The sequence below is a fragment of the Poeciliopsis prolifica genome, unplaced genomic scaffold (assembly GCF_027474105.1).
Source record: "Poeciliopsis prolifica strain line A6 unplaced genomic scaffold, Auburn_PproV2 SCAFFOLD006, whole genome shotgun sequence".
Lineage (NCBI taxonomy): Eukaryota > Metazoa > Chordata > Actinopteri > Cyprinodontiformes > Poeciliidae > Poeciliopsis > Poeciliopsis prolifica.
In genome coordinates this window covers 15604963-15612970 of record NW_026562381.1, presented here as the reverse complement: position 1 = coordinate 15612970, position 8008 = coordinate 15604963, and the positions used below count along the sequence as shown (strand labels likewise).

The following is an 8008-nucleotide window of genomic DNA, read 5'->3' as shown; positions in this document are numbered from 1 at the left end:
TTGAATGGTTTGAGTACTGTATCATGAATGAAAGGTATGCAAACAACGATAATTAACACAATGTGTTTATCTGGAACAATGAACACATGATCAATCAATCAAACAGAAGGAAGCAGCTTTGCCATCAGTGGAATTTCAAAATAAATTGATATGTGAATAAATTAGATTTATCAAAGTTCTGCTATGCTACAATTCAGAAGAAAATATAGATCATGTTCAAAAGTCCAAATCTGATTTGTAAATAAAGTCAAAGGCTCAAAATATTAGCAACTTTTCATAAATTTCCTTGTATATTAAATCAAAATGCTCAGATTTTTTAATGTTTTTGACAAAAATATATTTTATTAATTTCTCAAAAATTGCAAAGCAGCTGACTACAAACTTCACAGTGCTGATCCCCTAAATAATTTTATTATATTTTTTTATTCTGTTTTTGTATCTGCGTCAGACAAGACGCAAATAGGGGGAGTTCAGTGTTACGGTCCAATGGTATGTACTTTCTCATGACCTTGGATAATCGTTTCTCAAAACTATCCATCCTGCTTTCTGGCTGAAAAATCAGCTTCTGAAAGTTGAGTAGTTTGGGCTTTTTTCCATCATAAACAATTCTGACCAATCACACAATAGTTTCAGATGCAGAGGGCAGGTACAAAATGTTTGCCATGGGGGTTGTGACAGAAAGGGGTGGAAGATTTGAGGCTGACAACAAACTGACACAATTGTTGTAATGCAGCTGCAACAATGACAACTGATTTCATAACTTCTGCTTGAACATGCCGAGTCCTACAGGCTGAGCTCATCTATCTGACAGTCAGTTCATCTCAGTCTCTTATATCAGCTTAGACTGACCTGAAAAAATACACCATCAGTTTTTTGACCAGCTATTTCTTTAACATGAGAAACTAGAGCAGGACCCTCATTTCTGCAGATCTGTCTCTTGATTATTCTGCCTATCCTTCTTTTAGTTATGAACAGCCAACCAAACACTATTTGAGGCAGAGATAAACCTCCAGAAAGGAAAACCATGGGAACTGTTGGACTTCATCCGGATTTGGGGCAGAGGGTCACCCTTATTTCCACAGTCCCTGGTAGTCGACACTTGAATTCTGGTCCTTGGCCCTGAAAAGGGTCCACCGCCTACACAGAGGAATGTTGAGGGTGTTAGCCATGTGAGCTGGGTGGAAGGAGAGAACAGTGCCTTGACACGATCTAGCCTAAAATTCAACTATGCTTCCAAAATATTTTAAATATGGTGGGCCTATGTTACATCTCTTCTGGTCAAACTAAGTTAAAAAAAAACACAAAGTCTTCACTGAGTTTAAACATTAGCATTTAAAACTGATTTCTAGGAGGGATTTTGTGGTAAGTTGGAGGTTGACTATTTTGTTCCCAAAATAGTTCAGAATCTGAAGTTTTTGAAATCCAGTGTAATTTAGGGAATTTGGTCTAGAAATCAGGGAGATGCATATAAACATGCCTAACCTCCTGCCACCAGTACCCATGTTAGAAAAGTTAATGAAGTTAAGTCGCTCTTCTCTTTGTGTGAAACGATGACACATTATTAGTCACCACTAAGATATATTTGTACCAAATTATATTAGATGGTATTCGCTCAATTTTGAGCAAATACAATTGTCAATTGGAGATCAATTGGAGATCAATACATTATTGATCTCCAACTGACTGACCACAGAAGACAGTGACTGCATGCAAGATGCCAAACAATCTAAAATAATCTGCAGAAGACTCAGAATAGTTCAGAATAGACAGCCTTATATAATTTGCACATGAAAAATATGTCAGCTTGCAGACTGTAATTCATTGCCAATAGTTGGAAGTAGTACAGAAAAAATTATTATTTTTTTTCTGCGGTTTATATCTTATTATTTCACACTATTATTATTTTGCTAAAATCTTCTTTTCACTCGTATGTTAACCAGCTTTTTAAAGTGCAGCATCCACATATGGAAAAGACTGTATGGCAAAAAGAATTGCTTGTTTTTTTTTTGTTTTGTTTTTTTCTCAATACAATGTAATCTTGTGGTCTTTATGACACCTCAAATGGTAAAAAAGATAAAAATCAACCCATCATAAACTCTATAGAGAGGAGAAAGTTGTCCATTCATGTAAAGTTTAAGATGCTCCATCTACTTCATCCTGAAATTGGCTCCTACTTTGTTAATATGCCAGTAAATAGAAAAAGAACAGACTCAGTTTTGGGAAACTAGAACTTACTGCACCTAGCTGTGGTAAACTGCAGACCAGACGTCTGTGTTACGGTTCTTGGTGGAGATTGCTAAGCTTCCTTCTCTCGTCTCCCACAGCTCCACGTTTGCACAGTGGGGTGGGGGGATTCCTGGATGGCACAGTGGCCCATATGGCCAATCACTCAAGCAGGGCCAAGGATGTTTTCAAAGAGACCCGGCAGCAACTTGACGCGGGACTGTCTCCACGGGGGTCAGCGGTCGTCTGGGCAGGAGAGGCCGACCTCCTGCTGTCCTCTCAGGGGCAGACATCTCAACTCCTGAGCTTCAACCCCGCCTCCTGTCTCTATGACCCACCCACACATAAGCACAGTCATCACCACCTTCTCCATACAGAGCACACAGGGCTGCCATAGCCTGCTAATAGGACAAGGATCATGACCTTGAGAGCTGGACAAACATTAGACACAGCCATCCAACGGGTGTTTATTTATGATGGGATTATTTCTGAGTATTATGTCTATGATGTTAAGTTTTGTTCGACTTTTGGATTTGGAATGAGACATTATATTTGCCATTGTACATTTCAGCAGAAATTTGAAACATAACCATGTAGATATTATAACAACTCCAAAAACCCATTTTACGTTTAACCTAAGCCATAAATTAAGCTGACCAATTAGGCAACACTAGAAATAAGAGATATAACATAATCTTCTATTACATCAGAGGTAAAACGCTCAAAGAAGACAATAAAAAAAATTAAATGCAATATAAAAACAGTTTTGCTAATTTTCCTTTTTCTTTGGTTTTTAAAACTTAAGTATGTAAACAAGCTAAACAAAATGTCGGGTGGCTGGAGCTGAACATGATATGAAAGGAAGGAAACTGTTTTTGTGAACTGAGTTGGAATCTGACTGCCATGATATGCCTCCAACAGCTGTTTACAGTGTGAGACGTCACACAGTTAACTCATGTGACTGACTAATATCTTTGTTGATTCTCCAGCAGTTAAATTAGTTACCTAAGAAGAGCTCTCTCCAATTTCCTAGTGAGAACGTCGACCACAGTTGTTGTTTTCGTCAAAGATAGAACAACGACAGGTGAGACAAGTCACTCCAGCACCACCCTGCTGCAGCACAAAGCAAACAAGCAAAAGAAAATTTGCATTTATCTTTAACATGTATGGAAATGATTCCTTCAGATTGAAACACAATTTGAAAACATGTCTATATTTGAAATTGTTTTCAAAATTGTTATTTATTTGTCTGTTTGTGTGATTTTGTGCATGTAAATGTTATGTAAAATGTCCCAATTTTTTTTCTATTTCAACTGTTTGTTGCAATAGCTTGTTGTTGAGAATTTACTAGGCTTCCCATGTTACTTTTTTTTGGGAATGTTGAATTATTTTTATGATATTTTGTGTTTAATCCCTGCATAATTTATGTGTGCAATTATTTATTTGTTTACCTTCATATGCAAACATGAAGAAAAATAAATAAATACAACCAAGGGGTGCATCATATGAAATGAGAATAAAATATATCTTCAAACCAATGTTTTTGTATAAGGTAAGAAAGATTTGAATAAAAACCTTGTGGTTCAGATTTTATTTATAATTGGATTCATTTTTTATTAGGAGAAAAAAAAACATACATTTGACACAAAGGCCAGATTTATTGTCTCTCTAGCACTGAAATAAATTACAGCAAATTAGAAAGCTACAAACATCCAAGAATATTACAACTAAAATTTACTGAATTACCTGTGACAAAAGCTATTTTTATATATAAGTATACTTACATTTGAGACATAATTTGTTATTTTTTAGGGTCAAGATACAAAGTATGCATGTCTTCTTTTACTTACTAATTTGGTTTTGCAACATTATCTACACAAAAAAGTGTAGAATCTGTAAAAAAAATAATAATAATAATTTATTAGAGCTTCAGCATTTATGGCCTCATCAGAATTTATTAAATTAAGAATTTATAAACAAAATAAATAACGGTGAAATTAGCTTCTGACAAAAGTTGGAAAACTTGCATAATCAGTGTTTTGTTTTTTTCTCGCTCTTCCACATGTCCAAAATATAAACCTAAGGTTTTACAAGTTCTCTGGGTCACAAAGATTAGATGCTTTTATATTCTGTAATGTGAAGCTAGATTGTTTTTTACTATTTTGCAAATTTGTAAAGATTTTTTTTTAATTAATTGTGACTAAAACAATTTACCAGAGGAGAGAGAAAGAAAGTGACTTTTCAAATATGTTTAAACACAACAATTAAAAATCGGAAAAATAAACTATTTAGTAAATGTTTTCTCATCGCTACAAAAACAGCAACATTACAAGACCATTAACAAAGTTTGAGATTGGCAATTACCGTATTGGCCATATTCTTGCCAAAAGAAAATAGATTACTTGAAGTTAACAGAAAACTTCTGTGCAGTTTGTGAAGAAGCTAAATAAAAAAAAATCATTACTCTATAATCCTAACCTGAGTTTGTTCAGCAGATTTTCTTTGGAGCCGAATAGAACAAGAATTGCAGTGTTGGGATCGATGTTGTTACTCAGCAAAGAGGAAGACATGACCTCACGGCAGTCAAAGGAAGAGCGCCGCCTCTCCTATACATGGCAGTGGACTCAGCTCTGTTGTCAGCATTCCCCGTCTGCTCTCTTCTTTCAGCTGCCCAGTCGCTCAGCACGACCTACGTTTGGGGTGATCATGAATCATGGAAATTGATTATGCTGCCACATCTCAAATCCCTCTGGCCAGGGCTTGACCGCAGAGAGTGTGACTGTAGGTCGGTCAAGCCTGCTTAAGGGACACACTGCTCGCTGCCCCCGAGAAGGGCCAGTCGGCCGGACTGCCCCCATAGGGTCAGGCGGCTCGCTACCATGGCAAATGGAGGAAGATCACTCACTCTGGCAGGAAGGAATGAAGACGTCCTTCTTAAAATACCAGTCAGGCCATCACGCTCCAGGCTTCTTTTCTTCCCCTACCCTTCCAACTCCTCATCACCACTTTCCACGAGTCATCTGTCTTTATCAGTGCACAATGCTAATGACTTCATCTCTAATAGCAGACCATTCCTCTCTGCCTTCCACCAGGATTCTTGAAGAAGTCTTAAATAACATCAGAACATGCCAGAGGAAATCTTGGGGTTTTGAATATCTTTGTTTCATCACATGTGCAATCATAAGCAATCAGGACCAATTTGAATTTGAGGAAAGAAAATAAGGAGACCGAGGCTCATAGAAGAAACTGCTAAGCTCAGTTACCATTTAAATGCTTCAATACAAACACCTGTTAGAGAAAACTCAAAGAGCATATTTGCTAAATCTTATGTCGTTAAAAAACATAAATTATAGCTGTTAAGCTAAACAAAAAATGGCTTTCTTCTTTTGCCAGTTTTCTCTCTGTAGAAATAAATCATTTCTAAAACGAAACAGAGCTGGTTTTATTAGCATCTGAATGTTTGTAGTTTATCATTTCAACATTATTTTTCTGCTGCCGCTGCCGTACATTTGCCTTTAACCCAGAGTTTCCAGACTCCCCTTAATGATTTCAGCAGACTGTTGTTCTTTTTTATTATGATGATAAATCTGCTGTAACAAGCTGAAAACACCCATAAATCTGAGGCCGAGCCCGTGTTGCAACGGGTCAGTGTTTCTATGGCGACGCATCAATCCTTCCAAGGGGGCAACGGCAAGCTCTATAAAAGCAGTGAGTGTCTGTGACACTGTTACTGTTGTTATTTTGGGAGAACCGTTAAAATGTTTTCAAACCACAAAAAGTGAAGGGGCCACTTAACATTTCCCAGACCTGTCAGCGTTTTAGATCTTTCTGGATTATCTGCACACCTCAGGCAGCCTATGAGGACGCTGCAGGTTTGGTAATTGGATTTTCTCATCAGAGACCAGCTATGAAAAACACAGACTAAATATAAAGCTGTTTGTAAACGTAATTTAAAAATAGGACATTTATATAAAATATTTATTCATTTTTTCAAAGTTCTTCTTGCTAACCAGTGATGAAAATCAAAAACAGCAAATGTTTTTTAATAAAATTTTGCTTAAAAATTCCCCCCATAAAGTAATTGAAATATGAACTGTGTTAATTTTGCAAAGTCAAATAGAAAATCATTCACCACAAGAAAAAAAACAACAAAAAAAGAATGAGTTCTTCACATTCCTACAGGGTCTGCAGTTTGGGCTGGAGCTAAAAATTCATTTGACCAACAACTTTCCCTGTCAATTAGTCAAACAACTTCAGCAACATACGTACACACATTAGTAGAAACTGTTATTCAGCTGTAGGATGACATTTATATAGACTAATTTTTACATTTTATTTTATTAAATTGAAATTGTTTAGATGAAAATGAATATTTGAAAAAAAAAAGTATGTAAGGATACTTCTTCTACAAGTGTTGACTGCGGTGGATTAGGATTACTTCCTCACTTCTGACATCTACTGTTTGAGAAGAGAACTGCACCAAATGTTAATGCCTGGTCACAAGGCACAACTTTAACATTGTTGCTTGATTTTCTAAATCTGAGAAACCTCACATATAACAATTAAAAAAAATTAGCATTATATTAAGTTTGGTTCTACAGTGTGAGGTCAACAGCCAGACATGAAAGACAACACAACACACACTAACAAATTTCACTTGACGGCATTTAGACCTCAGACAGGAAATCTCACAAAGACATTTCAAGTTTAAATGAAGGGGAAAAGAATAACTAAGAGAAACAACTCCAAAAGCACAGAAAAACAAGAATAAACCGAGGAAACTAAAAACAAAGGATGGCAGCAGCTTTCTAACAATAATGGACAAAGGAGTTATGAAGTGATTATGGTAAAACCTATCAAAAATAAACAAACAGGGACATGATCAACAAATAAAATCCAAAATCCAAATAATCAAAATGTCTGCTAATGCCAGTACAGGGACGGAGGATGACAAAATCAAGGAAAATGGGATTATTTGAGTTTCCCTTTGCAGGTGATTGTTTTTTATTCAGGTGATTGTGTTGAAAATGTTTTAGTTCACAGAGTTCACACAATCAAAGAAGTAATCAAAAGGACAGATTTAAGGGCATATTGATTTAAACAATGCAGTGGGTTGTGCTCACATTCTTTTTTTTCACATGCATAAAACATAACTTCCTGACAAAGGCAGACAAATGCCTCACTGATTAGAAGTATGTTTTTCACTCGCAATCAGAAAAATTTTTGGCATTGGATGTTCAAAGACTTAGTTATTGAATGTAATCCAGATTTTTCATTGTATCAAAATTATGTTTGAAGAGTTTTTATTAGCCTTAAACTTAAATGAATCTGTTTTTTCTGACAAAAAACAGGCCAATCATACATTAGCAGATCAAAGGCGAACACTCCGTCATCATTTGGTCTGCTGCTCATTGTTTCTTGAGCTTCCAGCAGCACCGTCCGCCCAGCGGTGTACACTCCCAACAAGGTGTCCCGGCAAAGACCCAGAGCCTGTGCTGAAAGAAGCATCTCACGCTCAAACTTCACTTGATCCTGAGCGAAACCCTCACTTGCTCGTTTATCTTTCCAGGGACAGTTCGTTCTTCGCCACGTTAATGAATGCCAGTTGTTTCTTGTGCTTCACAAGCAGGAACTTTGTATTTGGCCTGAGATCAATCAAATAATGCATTGCACAACATAGTTGTGTTTTGGCCGATCAGGTTTTTTTTTTTTTTTTTGTCTTTTTTTCCACAGACTTTATGAAGTGTGTTTTAACAAATAGTTACAAAGTGGAATGACACTTATT

At 36.4% G+C, this 8008-nt stretch overlaps 1 long non-coding RNA gene across 1 annotated transcript; it reads right to left on the bottom strand.

Annotated features, from left to right (window-relative positions):
* Positions 1 to 384: 384 nt before the first annotated feature.
* On the bottom strand, positions 385 to 5026 carry LOC129360672 (uncharacterized). Its single transcript, XR_008606080.1, has 3 exons — positions 4702 to 5026; positions 3229 to 3336; positions 385 to 1137 (listed from the first exon to the last, which is right to left on the bottom strand). It is a non-coding gene; the product is annotated as an uncharacterized LOC129360672 (long non-coding RNA).
* Between the last annotated feature and the right edge of the window lie 2982 nt (positions 5027 to 8008).